Source organism: Eschrichtius robustus, chromosome 2 (genome assembly GCF_028021215.1).
Source record: "Eschrichtius robustus isolate mEscRob2 chromosome 2, mEscRob2.pri, whole genome shotgun sequence".
NCBI lineage: Eukaryota > Metazoa > Chordata > Mammalia > Artiodactyla > Eschrichtiidae > Eschrichtius > Eschrichtius robustus.
In genome coordinates, this window is record NC_090825.1 from 57,161,829 (window position 1) to 57,188,162 (window position 26,334).

Genomic DNA, 26,334 nt, shown 5'->3' on the forward strand with positions numbered 1-26,334 from the left:
TCTTTCCATGATACTACCCTTTGTGCCACAGTTCCTGTTGTACTTACAAACCTATAAACTAAGAATACCATGTAATAAGTACTTGTTGAATAAATGAATATTGAACCTAATGTAGTTCTCAATATTCTACTAACTTTTTATAGCATTCTTTTTTTTCTTACCACTGGCCTGGTGGTTCAAATCATTTAATGAAAAGTTAGGAAATTATCATGACCTTCAGAACTGATGAACCTTCCTAGACTTTGGTTTCTCTTTGGATAAAAAATTAAAATTCTTTCCCATAGAATGACATAGTAGAGTGCTTTGAACATTGTAAGTGAGATCATTAAAGAATTCTTATTTTTTAACCAAAAAAAAAAAAAAAGGTGATACAAACTTGCTCTACCAGGTTGGACAATGCAGAAAGGCAGAAATTACAAAAAATGTGATAGTCTTCTTACCTAACGTGCAGTCTCGGTCTTCAGAGGTAACCAGCATAAACAGTGCCAGGTGGAATCTTTCAGTGATTTTTCTATAGAGAAAAATATATAGAGGTTTTTTTTTTAAATTTTAAGCCAAAAAAAAGGGTATCATACTATACATACTGCTTTTCAGTTTGCTTTTTTCTTAGTGGGATTTCTTTAAGTTCATGTGATAAAACACAGTCCAGGCCAGGCTTCAAAGAAAAGGATCTCTTTCATTCATTAACCCATCCAGCAAACAGTTACTGAGTCTTCACCATGCCTGGCACTGAGTTGGGTGTGGGAAATACATCAGGGAAGGGCTACTCAGCATGTCACTGTGAATGCTTGTCACTGACCTCTGGAACCTCTGGGAACACACATTTTAGTTCCTGGCTAAAGCATCTGATGGCAAAGCTTCCTTGGGGATACTATACATTAAATTCTAAAATTTAATTAAACCAAATATATTTGCTAATAGGGCTTTATTACATACGTTTTTGTATAATTTCATGGAAAGCAAAAGATATTCTTATCTTTGAGTTTAGACTAGAATATATTTTGTCTTTCTGTTGTTTCCTTTGAGGATCGTTGACATGTAATACAGTATAGCTGTAGTTTTTAATGTCTAGCGAGGGGGTTAGGAATCCCCCTCGTACCACCCAGTTATGCCTAAGTCAGGCCACCAGCCACAAGAAAAAACATTCCTCGGCAGGAAGCAAGCCTGTTCTCACACACTGCAGAGAAACTGCTGCCTGGCTTAGATGATATTCTGGAATGGGAATATTCAAGCATAATGTTTTAGAGAAAAAAGATAAATGCCTCCTGGATTTTCTTGTTTCGTGTGTTTTCATGACAAGAGGGGAAAAGCACACTTGCGCGTGTGTGTGCACACACATGCACACGCTTAAATCCTTGATTGTGTAGAGACTAAACTCCCGGAACCCTGGGGTCAGCATTAGTTAATCACTGCTGAGGCCCCAGTAGCTTCCTCTGAAGAGTAAAAGCAAACCCTGGCGTAAGGAAGATATCTGGGAGGCTGCTTCTTAATGTTGTCTCCCTCTTGCACACCTGACCGGTTATGAGAAGAAGCTGAGCCTCAGTCCCTCCGCGGAGGCTGCCAGCCTAGCCAACCTGCCCTCCAGGTCTCTCGTGGGCACCCAGCTGCCCGGCACGGAGGACTGATCGAGGCTCGGCTCTGGCTAGCTTGCTGGCTTTGTCAGGGAGGCATTTACAGCTGCCCGCTGACCTTGCTTGGCCCACTGTAGACTGTGTGGGCATTTATGCAGTCCCAAGTGGGAACACCTCTGCCCGATTCTCAACCTTGGGCAAGAACTTTCTGAGCCCCGGCAGCTGAAATGAACTGGCAGCCTGGAGGACAAAGAGGCATTTGCTGGGGACTGAAAATGAACCTCTCCAAGGCGATCCAAGGCCATTTCTCAGCGCTGGTGGGGCTGGGCTGAGGGTGAAAGAGCAGCCTGTGGGGAGACGGAGGGGCTCTGTGCTGGGAAGAGGCAGCGCAGCCTGGGCCCCGTGTCTCCCTGCTCATCCTTGTTGAGTTTGCCAAACTGCAAGGTTGACAGTCTCTGAGCTATTTCTATAGCTATAGCTAGTCACATGGACAACTACACACGTCAAGGTGACCATAGCGTGACTACTGTACTGTCCACTCACTCCCCAGCAGAGAGGGAGTGGCTTGTCTAGTGCTTGTTGTAACAGGAGCTGAGCTCCTGGCCCTGGTTCCTTCTAGCTCTAACTGTAAGCAAAGGGTCTTTTAATTACAGATGTTATGGAGACAAAACAAATTGGCTGATACCAGCCTTATGATGAGAACAGAACTATATATATGGTTAACTGTATACTGTTAACTATATATGATTAAGCAAATTGTGAAAATCATAGAGAAGTTTTCTACTATCTGCTACTAATTCTCTCCTCTCTTCAGAAAAGGAACTGGTGAAAACCCACAGCCAGGGTGGTAGCCAGCTTTCAAGATGGCCTCCAATAATCCTTACCTCCTGGTCTTCGCACTCTTGTATCTTTCCCTTCCACACTGTAACAGTGTGAGTCTCTATGACCAATAGCACATGGCAGAAGTAACAGTATATCACTTTCACAATTAGGTTATAATAGGGACAGTGGCTTCCATTTTAATCTCTCTCTCTGATCATTTGTTCTGGGGAAGGCTGTCCTCATGTTGTGAGGACACTCTGTGGAGACGCCCACGTGTGAGGAGCTGAGGCCCCCAGCCAACAACCATGTGAATGAGCCACCTTGGCAGCAGCTCCTCCAGCCCCAGTCAGTGCCTTGACTGCAACTACAGGAGAAACCCCAAAGCACCAGCTAAACTGCCCTCGAGTTTCTGACCCACAGAAACTGAGATAATAACCATTTGTTGTTTTAAACCATGAAGTTTTGAGGGCAATTTGTCACACAGAAATAGATAATCAATATAACCAGGAATGGAAACCACCCCTGACTTATTCCTCCTCTGGATATCCTGGCTCAATTAACCTTCTTCCCAGACCTCGCTGCTCTTGCCTTAGGATGGTCTGCATTAAGGTGGGAGCACCTCTGCACCAGGAATCTCACAACCATCCCTAGCTTCAGTCCATGGACTTGTACAATGTCTACTCTAAGAAGGGATAAAATGAATATTACTAAGAAAGATTTGAAAAAAATAACTATTTTAACTGGTAACCAAAGAAGGCTAAATTAATGCAAATATGAGACTACATTTTTTACTTATCAAAATAGTAAGGTTTTAAAAAAATACTCATACTTAATGGTGAAAAGGTGGTTCAATCTTTGTGAAATGTATTAAGAATATTCAAAAATTTAATACACTTTAATGCAGAGTTGATTACACTTCTAGGAATAGATGCTATGAAAGCAAATAGACATGCAGATAGAAATTAATAGCTAAAGATGTTCACTGCAGCATTTACAGTAGTAAATCACTGGACACAACCTTTGCCCTATAATAGAGGATTTTTTTTGTTTGTTTTTTTAAATTATGGTACATCCATTTCATCGGAAGTAGTGTTGCTATTTATAGATTACGAAGGTTTTTTTTATTATGTGGGCACATATTTAAGTAGAAGTTCAGGATACAAGATTATAAATGTAATATAGTTCCAACTCTAGAAATATAAACATAGATGAAACAAAGACTGGAAGGAAATGTGCTGAAATATTAGTATCACTTATCGTTTGAATAATCCTCCCAGACAAGGATATGGTATAAATATTTTTTCTTTATACTTTTTAGAATTTTTACGTTAATAGGTATTTTTTAATATGTCTATTTTTTTAATTGAAGTGTAGCTGATTTACAATGTTATACTAGTTTCAGGTATACAACATAGTCATTCAATATTTTTATAGATTATACCCCATTTAAAGTTATTACAAAATATTGGATGTATTCCCTGTGCTGTACATTACATCCTTATGTCTTATTTATTTTATATCTAGTAGTTTGTACCTTTTAATCCTCTTCCCCTATCTCACTCCTCCCTCCACCCTTCTCCTCACTGGTAACTGCTAGTTTGTTCTCTATATCTGTGAGTCTGTTACTGTTTCATTGGTTTGTTTTATTGATAGATATTAGTTTTATAATCAGAAAAAAAGTTTTAAAATTGCAAATGTGTGGAAAATATAGTTTCTTAAAGTCTCTAGTATTTGCCATTATCCATAAACCTTTATCCATAAACCACAATATATATTTTGGGTGATTTGTGAATGATTCACATCAAAAGCCTAAGCCAACTTAAGCTTCACCCTTCTTTTCAGGTAGGGGACTAACAGGTATTCTCTAACAAGACTGTGGATTGGGCAGCAAGCGTGTGATGAGCCCAGAAGGACGCCTGGAGGGAGATGTATCCATTGCAGCACCCTGACAACAAAGTGCCCAGGGTGAGGGGCTCTGAAGGAAGCCCTGTGAACTCAGGGTTCTCTTTTCTTTACCTAGGGATGGAAGTGGGAAGATAGAATGCAATTACAAAAAGTTGGTCACTGACTCTGAGACTCAAATTACTGACAGCTTAAAGTAATCAACACTATGAAAGCCATAATTATCCCAATACTGTAAAGTTTTGGGTTTAAAAAAGAAAAGTTCTTCCAAGCTGTGTCTTTCTGTCTGGATCTCTCTGGTTACATAACTAGAAAAGGGCCCGCTCAGGAATGAATCACAGATGGCTCCGCTCAGTGTTTGCTTTGAAGTCAGTTCAACTTGATTTATCTGGTCCGTGGTTTGAGGCTGGGATGCAAGGATCCAACGACACACCAGTGTCCAGGCCCCAAATTAGGGACAGAGTAACTGTTTCCTGGGCACAGTGCATGAGGAAAGGATTTGCCCTTCTGCGGTGTTGATTCTGATCCTGGCTACTTGATGGGGAGGGGTGGAGCCTGGGGGTTGGCTGAGACCGCTTCTTGCCCTGCTCTGTGAAGGTTGTGGCTCTAAGCATGAACTGGGCTTGGCCTGGCTGATCTCTTCCAACCAGGGAAGCATCAGACCACTGTTAGCTGGGTGAGGTCAAATGAGGCCCCGGGCTTCAGCCTCCACTGTGGGTATCGGTAGTTATAGCTTGTTGCTCTGTTCACTTTCTCTCAGGTAGTTAATTGTATCATTTCTCCCTCCAGTTTTCTGAAAGGGATAATTGACTCAGGGAGCAGGAGTGTCAAATACTTGTGGAGGGCGGTGCCATTGAGAGTCGTAGAACCAGAGACAGCCAGCACCAGGAAGGCACTAGAAGTCATCTAGGTCAGGGGCACAGGCCCGATGCCTACAGGGACAGAGGTTACCTACAGGCGGGCACTTGGGAGGTATAACACAGCAGGGAGCAGAGGGGCTGTGAACTGGAGAAGGCACACCCTTCCTAACGGCGTGCAAAGTAAAAACCTTAATAATCATTCGTAGGCCAAAGAAAACACAATCGCAGGTTGGATTTGGCCCAAGGGTCAGCCATTTGACGTTCTTGGGTGGTCGCACCCTTCAGTGTACGCATAACAAACAGGTCCAGGGAAACGACCCGTTCAGGGAGCAGCTGGGCCTAGAACCCAGCCAGGGGCCTTCTGGTCCGCTGAGAAACTACCTTGATGGCAGCCCCCCTACTCCCCCATAGGGGCCATGGTGACAGTTTGACAGGAAAAAATCACCCCATCAACCACACACCACCCCCTTGTTCCAGGAAATGGCCAGCCTCAAAATATCTTCCACCCCGAACAAGACACAGTCTTCTTTTGAAATGTCCCCAAACTGCTCACTTGCCACTTGGTAGCCAATGAAGGACTTCCACACGTACCCAGAGATCAGTTAGAAAGTCTCCCGCTCCCAAACTCCCACCTCGACAGAACATTTACCAGAGACTCTAAATATTTCCTCTTTTTACTCTATAAAGCTACTTTCAACCTTCCTAACACCTTTCAACCCCTGCTGAAACAAAAGTGACCTGCAGGAGGGTTCCCTGGCTGCAAGTCTGTGAATTAATAGCCTGTGTCCTTTTTGTCCTGGACTTAGCTTTGCATGGGACACTACCCTATGTGAGAGGACTGAGGCTCTCGGGGATTTTGTCTCGTGTCTGTCTGCTCCTGGCAGAGTAGATATAATCAGTCCCCCATCACCAGCAAACTCTAACATCTTTGCAAAGCAGTTCACATTCCTAGGATGCCAGCTGGCAATTTCTGCTCCCTCTGCCCTGGAGCTGCAGAAGAGGCGCCCGGGCCCACAGGATCCTGGGAGCCGGCCCATCAGTCCCCTGGGGCCTTGCGCAGCGGCTCCTGTGTGGAGGGGTGTCCTGGAGCCCCTCCTGCCCACTCTGCCTAGGCTCCCCACCCCAGGCAGGGCCCTATCCCTCGATAGGGACCTGTGCTCCAGCATTATGTCCAGAGACATAATGTCTCTGCACTGCTGTTTTTTCTCAACTGTGGGAACAACATCCAGTCAAAAGCCACTTACTGACTATTTCCTCTGTGGCTCAAGCTGAGCAAAAGCCTTAGTGATCAAGACTCCTCCGTCTCCTTCCTTTGTGAGACTCTGAGGAAGGCAATTACAATTACAATAGCATTTATTAAGCACTTCTTATTCCCCAGGTACATAGCTAAGCACCTTATATTCTTCCTCTCACTTAATTCTCATGAAAATTTGATGGGGTAAGCATTGTTATCCCCTTCGTGCCGGTGATACTACGTTCAGAGAGGTTTAATAAGTTGCCCAGGGTCACACAGGGGCAGAATTCAGGTTTGAACCCAGGTTTAAGCTGGACTCCTGACCACCTTCTTATATGGCATGTCTTTCTATCACTGGGAGCCTCAGCCTCTCCCCAACTCCCATCCCACATCACAGACCCTTTCCCACTGTTACTGTCATCTCCTAAACCCAGACCGGCCTGGTTATGAGTTTGAGGGTGAGGGTGGAGAGAAAGCAGAACCAATTTAAGTCCTTCACAGATCCAAAGGCATACTAACTTTTACTGGTACCACTCCCATGATATCAACTATATCAAAATACTTCAGCAGCCTATTTTAAATATAAATGCAATTGAAAACCTTTTGAAAGGCACTTTATAACTGGGTTGTAATTTTATTCTTTATTTTCACCTGGCCATTTTACAAGAAATTATCTTGAAATCAATTTAATTTTTCATTCTGAAACATTTTGTAGACCCTTGAAAAGCCGTAGGCACTGGGCTTATGGAGTGCTTAAATGCTTTTTTTAAATCATGGGATGAGGAAGAGAGCTTCTCCATATAGTTCCATATCCTCACCAGTGTGTAAACCTTTGATTCAATTTCCAGAAGCATTATTTTGCCTCCTGAGGTGGGCAGCACTAAATCCTTTCTGTTAGTGCCTTCTGGGAATTTCTGACCCCAAGTCTGCTGTTTTGGTGTCCTTTTAACACGTCCAACTTGTGGGCGCCGTGGGAGGTGAATGTATGAAAACAGAATGGTTTATGCTGTGCATCACAAATTCTCAGTTCCTGAAGCCAACGGGTGCCCTTCTCCCTGAGTGAGGTTCAAGGACTGGCAATGATGCACTTTAGAGACATTGGCACTAGTTTATCTCTGAGATGGTATATTAGTCAGCTAGGGCTGCCATAGCAAAATACCGCAGACTGGGTAGCTTAAACAACAGAAATGTATTTTCTCCCAGTTCTGGAGGCTAGAAGTCCAAGATCAAGGTGCCGGCAGGCTTGGTTTCCTCTGAGGGCCATGAGGGAATGATCTGTTCCAGGCCTCTCTCCTTGGCTCACAAATGGCCGCCCTCTTGCTGCCTCTTCATAAGGTTGTCCCTCTGTTCCTGCATGTCCCTGGTGTCTCCCTGCTTGTCTTAATCTCCTCTTCTTATAAGGATGTCATATGGGATGAGGGCTCATCCTCATGGCTTCATTTTAACTTAATCACTTTCTTAAAGGCCCTCTTACCAAATACAGTCACATTCTGAAGTACTGGAAGTTAGGACCTCAACATGTGAATTCGGAGGTGAGGCACAATTCAGCCCATAATAGATGGGTTTTCTTTTAAAAGACCCTAATGCTCAGAAGCACTCCCTCCATCTTTGCCTAGAGCTCAGGAGAGGGCTCTGCGACGCTTGGAAGAGCTGGAACAAGGTGGGGCGTTTCTGTTCTAAGGGTGCTTGTTAAGCACTGTGCTAAATAAATGCTTTATTAGCAGTAACTCGACATCCTGTGATGTAATTATTACCCCCAGTCTGCACATCAGAAAACAAAGAGGTTATGCCGTTTGCCCAAGGTTAGTCAGCTAATAAGTGACATAGCTGAGAAATAAATGGAAACAGTTATGCTCTTAGCCACTACAATATGCTGGTGTGTAAAATCCCTTTATACATGGGGAGAGGGGAATAGCTTTTCATTTCCAAAAGGCTTGGTTTGTTTACTCATTGTGTGTGTGTGTGTGTGTGTGTCTGTGTCTGTGTGTCTGTGTGTCTGTGCGTATATGTGTGTATGTAATGGAGGGAGGTGATAAACAACTTCTTTGAGTTTTGTTTTGTTTTGTTTTGTGTAGGGTGGTTCAAAGAATTTGCCTGGAAGATCACCCATAGTTAGGCCTTAGAGTTCAAAGATGAAGGCCCAGGGAGGGAATTTGGCTGGCGGCCTAATAGTAGGGAGGGAACAGGGGCTGTGAGCCTGAGGTTAAGAGAAGAGACCCCCACCCCAATCCCAGGATAGTCTCCCAAGATTTGGAAGGGGTCTGTATAAATAGCATTCCAGGAGGGACAGAGGCCTGAGCCCACCCACACACAGGAACACCGAGGTGGCAGAATCAGGATGCCCAGTGCCTGAGGAGGTGGACGCTGACCTCTGTGACTCAGGACTCTCCATGATGGTCCCTGAGGCCACGTCTGGCATGGAGGGAAGAAGATGCTAGGGGAGCCAGCATCCTTCAAACAGACAGTGGTGACTGACAGATGAGGACAGACCCTGCTGCCCCACAGGCCCAAGGGTTCTTACATAGGGAAGATACAGAACCCCAACATCTGGCCCCAGGATTCTCAACATCTGGAAGAGTGGGTATGTGTACCCGATTTATTTTGCTTTAGAAAAATTAATTTCTCATAATTTGTGTCATGGAGCAATTCATATTGTACGTTTATTCTGGTTCCTTTCCAGTTTTTCCTGTCTTGTTCAAGCGATGGGATCCCAAACTGGGTATGAGTGTACAGAAAGGGGCTTCAAATTCACACCAACCAACCCAACTGTTTCCCAGTCCCCTCACAAGAAGTAGTTTATATACAAGTGTCACGTGTGTGTTTAGCTGCCTCATCTGCATGTGGTCCATTTTTCCAAACCAGGCATTAGGGTCCTCCCAAGTAGGAATCAGATCTTTCCTTGTTCTCTCAGCCCCATCTTGTAATGGTCAGCACAGAGCCCAACACTTGGAGAATGCTCATAGATGGGAAGGGAATGTGCTTAAGATTTGAATGACAGATCTGCCCCCTACAATGAGCGTTAATACCAGCCAACTGGGATTTAAGCAGGGATCTTATGCTAGAACCATCATAATCAGAAACGGTCTGGCACCTCTCGGCAGATGCTGGACAGGCGTGCCCTGGAAGTTGCTGGCAGCTTCCTACCTATCCTTGACTTGACAGACCCTCACCTGGCTCAGTGAAGAGAGAACTGCTTTAGAGTCCAAGAGACTTGGGTTTTGAATGATTTAACCTTGGATGAATTCCTTGGGCAAGTTACTTAGCCTCTCTTAACCTCGTTTCCTGGTTTTTAAAATGGGAAAAGGAGCAATTACATTAAGGAATTTCTAAGAGGATTAAATGATATAACTTATGCAAAGCTCCTAGCACAGAGAAAAGGCTCAGTCATCACTGACAGCCTTACCTTACCCACCCCTGGCCTCTCTCCATCATTCCTCAGGGGTAAGACCAGCATCCAGAACCATTCCTGAGCAGAGGCAAGTAAGTACTAGAAGGTATCACTTGAGGAAAGAAAACAGCCCGGAGACTCTGATCCAGGCTGACAGGCAGACTCATGAAACTCACACCAAAAAAAAAAAAAAAAAAACAGCACAAAGACTTAGGACAAGGGATGCAGCCCATTTGAGGACTATAATTCATGTCCCCTTGGACACGCTAGTGAGAGCCCTGGACCCTGCTTACCTCCACCTGAGAGCCGTCTAGTTGAAAAAGCAGCTAGACATTGCAGGCTGCCAAGGGGGCAGCGTGGCAGGCTGGTTAAGAGCACTGACCTGAGCTTAAATCCTCACTCTGCCACTTACGACTTGTGACCTTGGATTTGTTACATAACCTATCTGAGCTTATTTTATCACCTGTACAAGAGGTTGGATGAAGCACTTATCAAGGTGCCTAGCACCCCGTCAGCGCTCAGAGGCATTAGGGCATCATAAGGTGGTGGTTAAAACTTGGACTTGGGAGCCCAGCTCTGCCACTTACTAACTTTCTATCCATGTTCAAGTAACCAGCCTCTCAGTGCCTCAGTTTCTTCATTTGCAAAATGGGGACAGTAATTTTACCCAGTATCCTTAGTTTGGGTGCCTCCAGAAGCTCTGAGACAGGGATTTGAGAGTAAGGAGTTTATTTGGAAGGTGCTCCTGGGACACCCTGGTGTGGGTAGAGAAGTGAAACAGGGAAGGGGAGGCAGCTGATAATGGGTTACCTGTGAGCAACTGGGACTCGCTTTGCATGAGGGACTCCAGGAGAGTGTGCACAATGTACCCCAGATACTCCCAGCTGAGGGTTAAGGAAGCTGGGGTATTATCACCAAGTCCCCCCTCTGTCATTCTGAGGGCTGTTTCTGAGGGTCTTAACTCTCAGCACCCCAGTGTCCTGCACATGGGGTGTGCTCCGGCAGCCAGGAAAAAGAAAGGTTATTTCGGCAGAGAATTTCAGGTGCTTGCAGTAGGAGTCTGTGGCGTAGAGGAGAGTGAGAGTGGATATGGACAGACAGCCAAAAGCATCTGCTACACTGCCTCGCAGGGCTGTGATCATAATTGAATAAAATAAACACATAAAATTCTTAGAACAGTGTCCGGCATGGGGCAATCGCCCTCCCAGATGACACGCACACTAAACAGGTCCAAATAATCTTTCACTTAAAAACATTTCAAAGTACTTGCGAATGTTCTTAATAATTTCTTATTTAATGGAAGGGAAGAATTAGGGAAAAGTAATTCAGCTCAATAAATATTTATGAACAGCTCACCTGTGGCTGTGAGGCATTGTGTTCCCATAATCATCAACAGAAATAGAGAACTCGTATCCCTGAGACAAGGTTCTCCACCCACCACCTCTTCCTAAGCATATCGTCTTGCTTGTTATCCTTTAAAAATATTCTTTCTTTATTCTTGACGTTTCCCTTATTTCAGTTTGCAATTTGCAGGTGGGGTTGCCGGTAGTCTTTGAAAATTCATGGATAGTATATGAATCGCCAAAATCATGGAGACAGGCGAGTCTCACTTTTCAATTCTATAAACTAATATAAACCAATGAAGATTTCAAAGAAAAAAATGGTCACCAAGAGCTCTCAGCAAACCTACTCAACAGCAAAAAAGATTCATACCATCCTCCCATATTACTAACCTAGTCCTTCCACCCTTAAATATGGAAGAATCAATGGACATTTGGGGAAGATCAACACCACAAAAGAGGACCCAAAAAGAACAAACAGAAATATCTACAACAGAAGGAACATATATAATACAAGACATAAAGGAGAACCTTTATAACTGCATAGTCACATGCTTTGAGAAACTTGAGAAGTTATTGTGACCACAAAACAAGAACAGGTTGCTATGAAAAGGAAGCATCCAGAGAACAGCAACAGGAGTTCTTAAGTATTAAAAAATACTTAGGTGTAGATCTGACAAAGCAGTACAGAACTTGTATGCTAAAATGCAAAGTGATCCATGAACCATGAATCTAAGGAGACTTGGGAATCACCATACTGTGGTAGAAAGAGCTTAGTTACACCTGGCTTTGGAACTTGGTGTGTCATTAGCTGTGAGATTTTGGTACATTAATCTCAAATATCTATCACTGAAATATTTTCATCATGGCTGCTTTAAAATCATTATCAGATCATTCTAACATCTCTGTCATATCAGTGTTAGAGTCTATTGTTTGTCTTTCTTCATTCAGTTTGAGATCTTCTTAGCTCTTGTATAAGTCATTTTCAATAGAAACCTAGACATTTTCCTGTTATATCATGAGACTGAGGCTTATTTAAACCTTCTGGTCTGGTTCCCCCCACGTTTCTTTTTGAACACCACTCCAGCGGTTAAAGAAGGCGGGGTACATCACCTTGTTACTTACAGGTGGAGGTAGAATCCAGATTGCCCAGTTGTCCTCTATGGTATCCGAGGTAGGGGGTTCCTCTTTGCTGCTCTGTAGGAGTAGTAGTTCTGGTCCCTATGCTGTCTCCACTGACATTGAGGTAGGGGTGGCCTCGTCACCACTGGCAATTTTGAAATTGCCAGGCCTGACTCTCCACCGGGCCTCCTCTGACAGCACCCCAGTGGGGAAGAGGAGGGATACCACATCACCGCTGGGCGAGAGAAAAAAATCTAGGCCCCCCATGTGGGCTCCACTAAAATTACAGGAGTGGCAGTGGGCCTCACTACCAACTGGCGGGGATAAAAGTCCTGGCTCCCTATTTGGTCTTCACTAACTCCATCATGGTAGCGGGGTGCAGTGCCTCATTACAGCCTTGTGAGGGTGCGGGTCTAGGCCTTTGCTGGCATGGGTAGGGTAAGGCCATAGTTTTTCCTGTAGTATGTGGCTGGAATAGAGTGATTCTTATTTAAGTTTTCTGCTTTGCTGGGCTGCATTCTTCCTAGTGATTTGACTAAAAATAGCAGGCTTCTGTTGGGGATTTTTATGTCTGCACTCACTGGCATTTCTTGGGTGAGCTTCTGCAGCTCCAAGTATAGGATATACGAGGCAACAAGAAAACCCAGGGAACTCACCCTGCATCGTTCCTTGGGGCCTCATGTCCCTGGCTGGTCTGCCTTCTTCTTTCCGTCTTTCAGAGTCTTCCTATACTTGTTTCATATATAATGTCAGGGTTTTAGTTGTATTTAGTAGCATGAATAGGGAAAATACGCCCACCCATCTTTCCTGAGGTCAAAGTCTCTCATTCTTCATTTTAAAGTAACTAGTATTGCTAAGAATTTCATTGCAAGACTTGGAAAATCCTACTGCTAAGAAATAGTCATGATTTTACAGGAACCCATAAAAGCCGATGTTTGAGGGCCAAAACAAACTTTTCTAATAGAGAGACTTTATATAAGTTTTCACTCAATGTTATTGCTTTGTTTGGGGGACCCCTTTTGACCTGTGATAGACATGACATGTCATAAAAAGAATATTAAAAGTGCCAGGCCATCACTGTGCTTTAAGTGATGTGATAAGTAAAAGAGATTTAATATATTCAGGAGCAAGCACTTTGAGGTTTTAGGAGGATTCTATGCCCAGTCACTTTGAGTCAGAAGGTAAGTTATTCTAAAGTCAGGTGCTACATCTGAGTGGTCTGCTTAGTATCCCCGATCAATTACATCATTTATTTGTGTGCATGTCAGGAATATACACAGCAAGTCTCAAAAGGTGGGGAAAAATGTTCCCTGGGTCACCTCCACATGGGACTGCTTACATTTGGTTCAGGTTAGAAATGAACGGGTTGACTGTAACTTACCGAGCCTCCAAGATACGGTCTAAGTTCCAGAAAGGGAAAGTGATGATCTGGAGTGTCAGGTCACATTCTGGGATTCCAGAAAAAAAATATTTCAGGAAGGATCCTATTTTTAAGTTGCAGAATAAAATCATCACTTTTGGAAAGGCCCCCTTCCCTATCTTAAAAAAAAATCTCTCAGAGACTGCTGGGCTGAAACTCAGACTTGGGTGACGAAGACAAAGAAATCACGCTGCAGCAGTCAATATTTTGCTGGTGTTGAAATATTTACCTGGTGTTGTTTCAGTCCAAGAGCACCGCATACTTGAGCAATGGGTGAGTCTTGGGAAGAGGTAAGGACAATGAAAAAGGAACCCAAAGTGCTCTCGGCCAGAGCTGAAAGCAACTCTCCTTGACACCCATCAATTTTCTTTCCCAAACAGTCCTGACAGAGCCTTTTAGTATCAATTAGATGTTCCCAGAGAGCGCCTATAATCCTTTAGACATCATTGTTCTCTTATGTCAATATGTATATTACCAGCAAAGATCTCACTATTCAGAAAGAAAAAAAAGGTAGATGCTGTTCAACTTCAGAGTAGCTGACTCTGATTTTAGTTCATAAAGCTCTACCTTCCAAATCTTATGGAATGTTACATCTTGGCAACGCGTGAAACATAAGCATCTGGATTCTAAATTCCCAAAGACATTTGAACAATGACATGTACAGTGGATTTAAAGATATACACGCTAGGCAGGTAGTCTTGCTAGCAAGAGCCTTTCCTTCAAGATCTAACAATTAGCTCCCTGGCCGGGACCCAGCACACAGACCAAAGGAGAACACTGACATCCCCAGAGGAAAAGTGCAGCTCCGCCAGCAGCTCTCCTATCCCTGCCCAATAGGTCCCTAGTAATGGCACAGGTCTGCATCTAGAGGTAACATTTGCAAAGCTTGACTTTTTTTTTTTTGCTTTAGCTTCTTCAGAGGGAGGCCATTGTTATTCATATCTCTGAAAAGAATATAAAAACACTGTAGTACTTAACATAACATACTCTCTACTCTCAAGGAGTCAAATTGCCATTGCAAACGATGATATAAGGAAGGAACACCCAGAAAGACTTAGAGGAAGGGAACAGTCCATCAGCAGACACAATAGCAGGTGCTGTTTTCATAGTGAAGTGCTAGGAACTGCAGAAAGAGGCAAAAATAAACCAAATGGTAGTCTGTGCACAGTGCACCAGACTCTCCAAGCCACCACACCCATGACGACTGAATAGTCCCTCCATAGCCTAAAGCATGCACACAGCTTACCAAGGGACACAGGGTGGATTGTTGGGAAAGCACATCTCTAGAGCCAGGAAGAATCACAACTGAATCCCAATTCCATTGCTTACTAGCTAGGTGCCCTAGTAATGATTGCTTAACCTTTCAGAATCTCCATTTTCTTACCTATGAGTATTCATTAATTCATTTAGTACCCATTCAATGCTTATTATGTGGCAACTATTGCACTAGGTCCTAAGCAATACAGCAATGAATAAAACCTCTTGTGTGTTCTGATTTAAATGAAATATATATGTAAAGCATAGAGTACAGAAACTAGCAGAGATATGGGAGATGCTCAATAACTATTATAAATTCCTTCCTCCTTTTTATCCTTCGAGGGGTGCAGAAGGAGTTTAATCCAAAACAACCACTTGTTCATTAAAAGATAAATTACATTATGTCTACCTCCAACACAATTCATGGACTCCAATTAGGGAAATTTGGCGTCTTAAGTGTTAGGACCCCGTACCAGGGCTTGAGAGGAAGGGGTGGAGGAAATTCTAAAAGCTTCCTATCAACCATTTGCCCTGACCATTCCCCCCAATTCTGAATCAACTCTTAACTAACTGTTGTGGTGTAGGGGATAGAGTACAGAATGTGGAAGGTGTGCTAGGTCACTTGCCTGAGCCATTAACTAGCCACGTGACAGAAGGTAAGTCATCTACGCCAATAATAACAGCAGCCATCACCTGCTGAAGTTCTTAAAAGTGCTCACTAGACTAAAAATTCCTTGAAGTAAAGACTTACTTATTTGAATCCCTCCTTCAGTGGCTATTAAAAGGCAAAAAGTTGGCACTCAAGCAACATTTGTTGAATGTAAAATTGAGATCATTCTGCCTTGCCCATGTTGTAGGTTTTTTACGGAAATCAAATGAGGCCATTTTTATAAAAACTCTTTGAGGTTGTAAAATATTATGCAGATGTAAGGAATTAATATATGCCTGTCTCAGGTCTGGAAAGGAAGTAGGAAAAAGAGAGAAATGGGAAGGATGAAAGAGAGTTGAGGGCAGGGCAGGCAGTTGGATTTGAGAGCGATCGAAGCTACTCTGAGGTGGAGGAAAGATTTCAATTGCTGTAAGAATTGGGGGGACATTTCCCACACAGCCTGACAGTCTTTCAGTGACTGTTCCTTAAGACCTACTCCAAGATATTCTACCCTATGACCAGACTCAGGGTATTGGGGAAAGGAATTATGACAGTCATATAATATGATGGATACCACAGGACTTTCTAAGGTCATGCTTCAGAGAGACTGTTAGTGATATGGGGAGATACTTAAGAATAAATTAAATAATTTTTTTAAAAAAGCAATGAGGATCTTAATTTTGTATATAAATAAATAAATAAAAAAGCATATAGAAGCAAGGACAAAAGCAATCTCCAAGAGGAGATATACCAATAAGTTAACAGTAATACTTTATTACTTATAATAATTAAGTAATCTTTGTTGTCTTGTTTATACTTGTATATATTCTATATAATCTTCAATGAATAATTATTACTTTTATAATTAGAAATATATCTGTATGTATAAACAGATACTCTCTTCTTCGCTGGTTCTTGCATCCCTTCTGGGAACTGATTCAGATCCAAATCAACTATTCCAAAAACCAAATCACCAGGAACTGAATCAGATATCCCATCCAAGTCCCAGCTGGCAAAAATGAGACCTGTAATTCAGCTTTTTGATTTTGTTAGCTGTACGGCTAGATTGGGCTCTTTTCTCCTTTTATCCCGGAAGTCGGATGCCTGGGTTCCAGTCACAGCTCTAATAGCTGTGTGCCCTCAGACATGTCACTGGCCCTCTCTGGGCCTCCCTCCTCCCCTGTAAAATGAGGGAGCTGGACTCTGACGATCTAGGACCACCTGGGCAATTTTTATACCATTCACCACCTTCCCTTGGCTTTTTTCCTCTGAGTATATTTGTTCCATTTTACTCCCTCTGACAATTCTTCCCAAGGAGAAGAAGTGAAGCACAAATGAGGCTTTCTGAGTTTTTGTTGACACTTTTTTTTTTTTTTTTTTTTGGCTGCATTGGGTCTTCGTTGCTGTGCACGGGCTTTCTCTAGATGCGGCGAGCGGGGGCTACTCTTCGTTGCGGTGTGCGGGCTTCTCCTTGCGGTGGCTTTTCTTGTGGAGCACGGGCTCTAGGTGCGCAGGCTTCAGTAGTTGTGGCGCACGGGCTTAGTTGCTCCATGGCATGTGGGATCTTCCCGGACCAGAGCTCGAACCCGTGTCCCCTGCATTGGCAGGCGGATTCTCATCCACTGTGCCACTGGGGAAGCCCCTTGGTTGACACCTCTACTTGCAAGTTGGAAGACCTTGTTGGCTGGAGCAAAGGGTCTGCTTGTTGGTGAAGTCAACGGGCATGAGCTGGTGCTGTTCCCTCTCCCTCCTCGTAATCAGAGCCCTGGCTACTGAACTCGTGGCTGGCATCAGAGCAGCAACCAACATTTGGTTGACATGGACATAGTTTTTCATCAGGGGAAAGCAGGAATGAATTCAAGAGGCTTCTTTTTTTTCAAGCAATTTTGAGTATCTGCTTTTGGGTTTGTGTCTGCCTGCATTTGGCAGAGCTGGTCTTGGGGAAGACCTGGCATTTGTGACCAAAGGGGGTCAGTCTCCTTCCTTCTCCAGGATGGAAGCAGCACGAATTGTCCCCGAGCTCCCAGTCGGCCGGAAGGGGGCAGCCAATCCTCCTCTGCCCCAGCCGCAGTAGCCCGTGGCCACTCGGCCCCTGAGAGCCACAGGCCTCACATCTCCCCAGCTCCAGCCTCCTTTCAAAGGCCCTTTATTAAACCATGAACTATTTGCTGTCGAGACATTTAGGATGAAATCATTGTTTTAAACAAATAAACGCAGCTTCGTCCAGATTTCTGCTCTGAGGAGCAGAGTAAGAAAATAATTTCTGTCTGCTCGCCACAAAAGCGGCTGGAAAGGCCCAAAGAAAAATATTATTTTTACTCCATTGTGTGAAATATTGTCCTGGAGGATCTGACGCACTAAGCGTTTGAAGAGTTTGTGCTGGCAGGTTTCAAAGGTCCCCTGGGTCGGCCCCCTGGGATTGTTTTCTGCATTAATAAACTTAGCATGATGTGTGTTAAAAGGAACATTCTGTTTGCTTTGTAAATAAGGGATGTCAAACAAGAAGCAGAAGCCTTACAGACACTAGGTGATGTGTTCTCGGAGCACGGAGGGGGAGGTAGGGAGGGAGAGGCACCCTGGAAAAACGGGTAATGCTGGGGCTCCCTGCACTAAGCTGAGGCCTTGTTGGGAAAACAAATCAGTCTGTCTGAGTCCAAACCAGGCCACTTCCTCACTGATCCTGGTGGGAAAGCTGCACACTTTGCCCCGAACCAGCAGGACACAGGCTTGGGAAGGAAAGTTCTCAAGTGTCTGTCAGCTGTGTGGTGGAGGGGAGACTACGGCGCCTGGCAGAGGGGCCCTCCCCCAACCCTGAACCCCGCCCACCCCTTTTAGAGAAGTTTCCTGGCTTGTTGGGATCTCCCAGAGCTGGCAGGCAGGAGGGGGCAGAGGTGAAAGCTATATCTTTGGGAATGATGATCTGGCTATCGCTCCCTCTATCTCTCTCATATGCCTTTCTCAGATGTGTCTGCAGCCCCTGTCAAATTCCTGATGGGCCCTCAGGGACCCCGACATCGTGGGAGACACATCACCCTGGCCCTGTGAGCCCTCCTCTGCAGGGAGCCCGAAGGAACCAGGGCAGGATGCGTAATGCCTCTGGCTCAAGTATTTGCTATTTTCACAGGTGCCTCCCCCTGGTCCCACAGCCCCCTCTGTTGTCTGATCCAATGTTATCGAAGGTTCCCCAGACCTCCCAGGCATTTTCATTTCCGCCCGCTGCCCTGCTGGCTTCTTCCCGTTACTCCCCAAGCTCTCCACTCCCCTCTGCGGTCCTGGAAAGACTTCCTGTGACATCCATTTCTATTCTGGCAAGTCCTGGTTCTCTCCTGCTCAGGAGTTCATACCATTTCTTGAGACTTTGGAGGAAAGTGATGACAGGGAATGCTGAGCTCTCTCTGGTGAGAATCACAGACTCTCAGAGGTTAAGGGTGTAGACACAGAAACCCGGTGGGGGGGGGGTTCACCTTGGACCCTAGTCGAATCACCTGGAGGGTTTTTATAGTTGCTGTTTTCTGAGCCCACACCCAAGTGGTTCTGATTCAGTTACTTTGGGGTGATGTTTTTAACCTCAAAATGTTTTTACGTTTTGGAGATTCCTGTAGTGGGTGACTCCAGTGTGGCAACGAAGAAACCAAGCCAAGCTGTGTTCTCACCCCACACGCTAATTTCATGGAGGAGTAACTCACGTGTCTGAGGTCTCTGTATTTGTTTCCTGTGGCAGCTGTAATGAGTACCACAAACTGAGTGGCTTGACCAACAGAATGTATTCTGGAGGCCAGAAGTCCAAAATCAGGGTGTTGGCCGGACTGCACTTCCTTTGGAGGCTCTGGGGAAGGATCCTTCCTTGCCTCTTCCAGCTTCCAGTGGCTGTCAGCATTCCTTGGCTTGTGGCTGCAACTCTCTGCTCTGTCTTCACATTGCCTTCTCCTCTGTGAGGCTCTCTGTGTTCTCACCTTCCATCTGTGTTAACTCCCTTTATCTTTTTCTTATAAGGACATTTGTGATGGCATGTAGGTCCCATCTGGATAAACCAAGATAAGCGCCTCCTCTCAAAATTGCTAATCACATCTTTTGCTATATAATATTCATTCTTTAACCATATAAGGTAATATTCACAGGTTATAAGGATTAGGACATGGACACACCTTTGGGGGATCACCATTCATCCCACAACAGTCCCTTGGTAAGTGGCAGAGTTAGGACTAGAACTGGGTCTTTTGACTTGCCACAGAATATACCTGCTGCTATATCAGGCCCCTGGGTTGCACACATCCCTTTGAAGCAGTCTAGTGAGGAACTTAAGTGCAGGGTTTTTGCATCAGCAGACCTGAGTTCAAATCCCAGCACTTATTCAGTTTACCACTGATTTTTGGTCTGCAAATTGGGGATAATCATTTAGCCTAATTTTAAGGAATAAATGACACAATGTATGTAAAGCACTTAGCAGGACCAGGCACATGGTAAAGGCTCAGTGTTAGTATTACTGATCTGGCAGGAATTAAATATTTTATCATAAAAAATTATAGGAGAGAGTAAATACATGCAATTATATATCTGATAAGGGATTATTACTCAGAATATATGGAGAACTCCTAAAATTCAACAACCAGAAAACAAACAACCTGGTTCAAAAATGGCAAAAACTTTAATAGACATTTCTCCAAAGAAGACATACAAATTACCAATAAGCACATGTAAAGATGCTCAACATCAATAATCATTAGGGAAATGCAAATCAAAACTACAATGAAATACCACCTCATACCTATTAGGATGGCTACTATTAAAACAACAGAAAATAATGAATGTTGGCAAGAACGTGGAGAAGTGGAACCCTTGTACACTATTGGTAGGAATATAAAATGATGATTCTCAAAAAATTAAAAATAGAACTACCATATGACCCAACAATCCCACTCCTGGGTATATACCCAAAATAATTGAAAACAGGGTCTCAAATCAATATTTGTTCACCCATGTTCATAGAAACATTATTCACAATAACCAAGACATGGAAGCAACCCAAGTGTCCATCAATGGATGAATGGATAAGCAAAATGTGGTATATACATACAACGGAATGTTATTCAGCCTTAAAAAGGAAGGAAATTCTGACATATGCCATAGCATAGATGTACCATGAAGACATTATGCTAAGTGAAATAAGTCAGTCACCAAATATATGTATACTGTATGATTCCACTTATATGAGGTACCTAGATTAGTCAAAATCATAGGGACAGAAAGTAGAATGGTGATTGCCAGAGGCTGGAGGGAAGGGAGGTATTGGGAGTTACTGTGTAATGAGTATAGAGTTTCAGTTTTGCAAGATGAAAAGGGTTTTGGAGATGGATGGTAGTGATAGTTGCACAACAATATGAAAAAGAACTATAACATGCAACCGGTACATTGCTAACACAACATTAGCAACCTATGAGCTGGACTTGAATTGAACAAAGAGGGTAAAGGTATTGGAAAGCCCCCACTTGAGAGGTAGCGGGAGAGTGGGCCACACTGGGAAAGCAGCCTAGACTGCAGTGGGTGACAGGTCAAGTGTGGAGCGATTTCAGAGACCTGCACAGAGCTCCTCTCCCTGGTCTCATAGCTAAGTGCTCTCCAAGGAGCTGGGGCTGCCACCTGCATAGCATTCTGGCGACCCTCAACAGGAGCCACCCCTGGCCTGCTGTTCTCACTGTTAATCTGTTTTAGTATCATCCACCTGGCTAAGTGGGATGAGCCAAAGAAAGGCAGGGAGACCTTAAAGGTAGCTTAAGAACAGTCTGAAACAAGAGGTTGTGTGATCTAGGGGCCATTTAAAGATTTCATGTTGCTTTTGTAAAATCTCTCTTTCACCAGCCCGTATTAAGAGAAAAAAATTCCTCATGGCCAGAGTTCAGTACAAATCTCCCAGCACCACGGAGTTGCAGACCTTCCCCAAAATGTTGCCATTTTTAGGAAGCAGCACAATCATACTGAAAGATCCATTTTAAAAGGCCTTGTCTCCCCTCTGACCCTCCCCCTCGCAGCCTCCACCCCCAAATACGCACACACTGCCAATAAGTCTCCCACCAAAGCCCCAGCTGAAAATACCCTCAGCTGTTGGCTTCTGTTATAGTTTTCACTACAGACCCACAGTCTCATAGGCACCCAGTGATAACACAGAGGGAATTCAAGAACTGCCACTGAACACACGGGCTCAAATGCAGCTTCCCTGAGCTGGAAGGGTATGAGCAAGCTCCCCAGATCCCTCACAAAAAGAGGCCACCTCCCCTTTGTTGGTGGCCCGCACTCCTCAAAAAATAAACCAAGCAAGGAGGGGAAAGCAGCTTTGGAACGCTCAGGAATCTACACACAACTTCCCCATACCCTGCTGTCTCCCAGAGATTTCTTTTCCTAATCTTGCTCCATGAGCAGTGGGTCACCAGAAATCCTAATCTGGCTCTGGAGGAAAGTTCAGGACGGTAAGATATGGGTAAAGCCTAAGTGTTAGGATCACTCCACCCACCTTCACAGTGAGGGAAAGCCAGGCTGGTCTGAGCATCTCCCAGAGCTTCATACTGGAAGGCAGCCCCTGCAAAAACCTGTGCCCAGAGAAAGCACGAGCTGTGCACACAGTGTACTATATAATCAGAACAGGTGAAAATGTTCTTCCTCTGGTACGTTTAACATATGTCCATTTTCCTCTGCTGGTGAGCACCACTTGTTTTCCTTTTTCTGACCCCTTTTTTTGCTGGTTGTCTTTTCATATAAATTTCAAAGTTGTAGCCAAACAAAAATTAACATCATACCAGAAAGAGCTCTTTAAGATAGTGTAGGAGACAAAGATGAAGACTCAACAGTTTCTATGTTATATCCTACACATCTTCATGCAGCTACTTTTAATGACACCTCCGGCCCATCCTCTTTGCCTTGTGGTCCCTGCCTATAGGCAAACCAAAACTTGGCCACCATGGGAGTAATAACAGCTTAAAGTAGCTACAGCTATGGATATAATCAGAACCATGATGTGGTGACAAGGTTTCTATGGAGGTTTAAAATACTGCTAGAGTATCACTCAACAGCTTACAACTGCTGCAGCCTTCCCTGGGGTTCTTGCCCCCAGCACCACACTGGAGATGGGACTGTTAGTCATAAAATGTTCTTGGGACAGTGTGATGGCAGCAATAAGCCATGGATTAAACTGGACCAGTTCTAACACCCCTTTCAACTCACATATCTGGGAATATACAGGTCTTCAGTTTATATGGAGGGGAGGCTGGGGGTCAGACCCAAGCAGCCTCCTGCAAAGAAGGAGGTACCCAAAAGATGACCAGACCTCAGGGTTCAAGACTTCCTATTTGCCTGATGTGCCTGACAAGAGGTTAACATCCAAAACATACAAACAGCTCACACAACTCATTATCAAAAAAATAAACAATCCAATCGAAAAATGGGCAGAAGATCTAAATAGACATTTCTCCAAAGAAGACATACAGATAGATAGTCAACAGGCACATGGAAAGATGCTCAACATCGATAATTATTAGAGAAATGCAAATCAAAACCACAATGAGGTACCACCTCACACTGGTCAGAATGACCATCATCAAAAAGTCTACAAATAATAAATGCTAGAGAGGATTGGAGAAAAGGGAACCCTCCTATACTGTTGGTGGGAATGTTAAGTTGGTGCAGCCACTATGGAGAACAGTATGGAGGTTCCTCAGAAAACTAAAAATCGAATTACCACATGACCCAGCTATCCCATTCCTGAGCATATATCCAGAAAAAAATGAAAACACTAATTGGAAAAGATATATTCACCCCAGTGTTCATAGTAGCACTATTTACGAGAGCCAAGGCATGGAAACAACCAAAGTGCCCATCAACAGACGACTGGTTTAAGATCATGTGAGATATAGATAGATAGATAGATAGATAGATAGATAGATAGATAGATAGATAGATAGATAGATAGATAGATAGATATAGATATATGTATAGATATATGTGTGTGTGTATATATATATATATATATGTTACTCGGCCATAAAAAAAGAATGAAATATTGTCATTTGCAGCAACATGGATGGATCTAGAGAATATCATACTAAGTGAAGTAAGTCAGAGAGAGACAAGTATTATATGATATCACTTACATGTGTAACCTGAAAAATAATACAAATGAATGTATATACAAAAAGAAACAGACTCACAGACATAGAAAACAAACTTATGGTTACCAAGGGGGAAAGGGAGGGAGTGAGGGGGATAAATTAGGACTATGAGATTAACAGATACAAACTACTATACATAAAATAGATAAGCAACAATTATTTACTGTATACCACAGGGAACTATATTCAGTATCTTGTAATAACCTATAATGGAAAAGAATCTGAAAAAAATATTAATATATATAACTGAATCACTTTGCTATACACTTAAAACTAACACAATATTGTAAATCAACTACACTTCAATAAAAAAAATTGACGAGGGACTTCCCTGGTGGTGCAGTGGTTAAGACTCCACGCTCCCAGTGCAGGGTTCGATCCCTGGTCAGGGAACTAGATCCCACATGCATGCTGCAACTAAGGAGCCTGCGAGCTGCAATTAAGACCCAACACAAACAAATAAATAAGTAAAATAAAAGAAAAACTTAAAAAAAAATTGACGAATGAAGAAACAAAGCAAGACAAAGAAGCAAAAAGATTTCCTGTTTACAGAGAGAAGTAGAACTTCTTTTTTTTTCTCTTTCTATGCCAACCTAGCTTTAGCTTTTAAATTAGGGCTATAAATTACATAAAATTTATGCTTTTTATTGTACATTTTTGCTTGTTTTGACAAACACACCAATCATGTAACCATTACAATCAAGATATTAAACAGTTACATCATCCCCCCCACCTTCCAATTTTCCCATACCACTTTGTAGTTGTCTTAGTCCATTTGGACTGCTATAACTAAATACAAGAGATGAGGTGGCTTACAAACAACAAACACTTATTTTTCACAGTTCTAGAGCCTAGGAAGTCCAAGATTATGGTGCTGACAGATTTGGCATGCAATGAGCTTTTCCTGGTTCATAGACAGCTTCTTTTTGCTGTGTTCTCACACAGTGAAAGGGGGCATTGGAGCTTTCTTGGCCTTCTCTTATAAGGGTACTAATCCCATTCATGAGGGCTCCACCCTCAAGACCTAGTCACCTCCTAAAGGCCCTCTCTTAACCTTGGGAATTTGGTTTCAACATATGAACTTTGGGGGAACACAGACATTCTGACCATAGCAGTAGTCAATCTTTTTTCCATTCCCAGCCCCTAGCAACCACTGTGTTTTCCAGAACATCATATAAATTAAGTCATCAGCGCAGTCTTGTTAGACTGGCTTCTTCCATGTAGCATAATGCATCGAGATCCATCCCTGTCATTGGGAATATCAGTAACTTGTTCCTTTTTATTTTTGAGTATGATTTTATTTATGGAATTATTTGTATGTTTGTTTATCTTTTCACCAATTGAAAGATATTTTCCACCTAGCTTTCGGTGATCATGAATAAAGCCACTATAAAAATTAATGTACAGGGGCTTCCCTGGTGGCACAGTGGTTGAGAATCTGCCTGCCAATGCAGGGGACATGGGTTCGAGCCCTGGTCTGGGAAGATCCCACATGCCATGGAGCAACTAGGCCCATGAGCCACAATTACTGAGCCTGCGCGTCTGGAGCCTGTGCTCCGCAACAAGAGAGGCCACGATAGTGAGAGGCCCGTGCACCGTGATGAAGAGTGGCCCCTGCTTGCCGCAACTAGAGAAAGCCCTCGCACAGAAACGAAGACCCAACACAGCCATAAATAAATAAATTAATTAAAAAAAAAATTAATGTACAGGTTTTAGGGACTTCCCTGGTGGTCCAGTGGCTAAGACTGTGCACTCCCAATGCAGAGGGCCCGGGTTTGATCTCTGGTCAGGGAACTAGATCCTGCATGCCGCAACTAAAGATCCCACATTCTGCAACTAAAGATCCCACATGCTGCAACTAAAAAGATCCCGCATGCCACAACGAAGATCCCGCATGCAGCAGCGAAGATCCCGTGTGCCACAACTAAGATCCAGTGCAGCCAAATAAATAAATTTTTTTTTCAATTAATGTACAGGTTTTGGCCTGGACATAAATCTTCATTTCACTTTGGTAAGTACATGGGACTGAGGCTGCTGCATCATATGGTAAGTGTATGTTGAACTTTATTCAACACCGCCAAACTGTTTTCCAAAGTGGCTATGCCATTTTGCATTCGCACCAGCAATGGATGAGAGTTTCTGCTACTCTACATCCTTGCCAGCACTTGGCATTGTCAGTTACAGTTTCTTTTGAAACACATAACAATCTTGTTCTTTAGAAAATGAAGCTGAGGGGCTTCCCTGGTGGCACAGTGGTTAAGAATCCGCCTACCAATCCAGGGGACACAGGTTCAAGCCCTGGTCCGGGAAGATCCCACATGCTGCAGAGCAACTAAGCCCCGTGCGCCACAACTACTGAGCCTGCGAGCCACAGCTACTGAGCCTGCACGCCACAACTACTGAAGCCCGCGTGCCTAGAGCCTGTGCTCACAACAAGAGAAACCACCACAATGAGAAGCCCGCGCACCACAACGAAGAGTGGCCCCTGCTCGCCACAACTAGAGAAAGCCCGTGTGCAGTAACGAAGACCCAATGCAGCCAAAAATAAATAAGTAAATAAATAAACTTATTAAAAAAAAAAAAAGAAAATGAAGCTGAGCCAGTAAGGATGTG

At 43.7% G+C, this 26,334-nt stretch overlaps 1 long non-coding RNA gene across 1 annotated transcript in view; it reads right to left on the reverse strand.

The window, feature by feature from the left end:
• Window positions 1–440: 440 nt before the first annotated feature.
• Window positions 441–26,334, reverse strand: part of LOC137756830 (uncharacterized) — a 60,819-nt gene continuing 34,925 nt past the window's right edge. The window contains exons 5-6 of the long non-coding RNA XR_011072263.1: window positions 13,621–13,687; window positions 441–511 (exon numbers count right to left, since the gene is read on the reverse strand). This is a non-coding gene — a long non-coding RNA (uncharacterized lncRNA). The remainder of the gene's footprint in view (window positions 512–13,620; window positions 13,688–26,334) is intronic.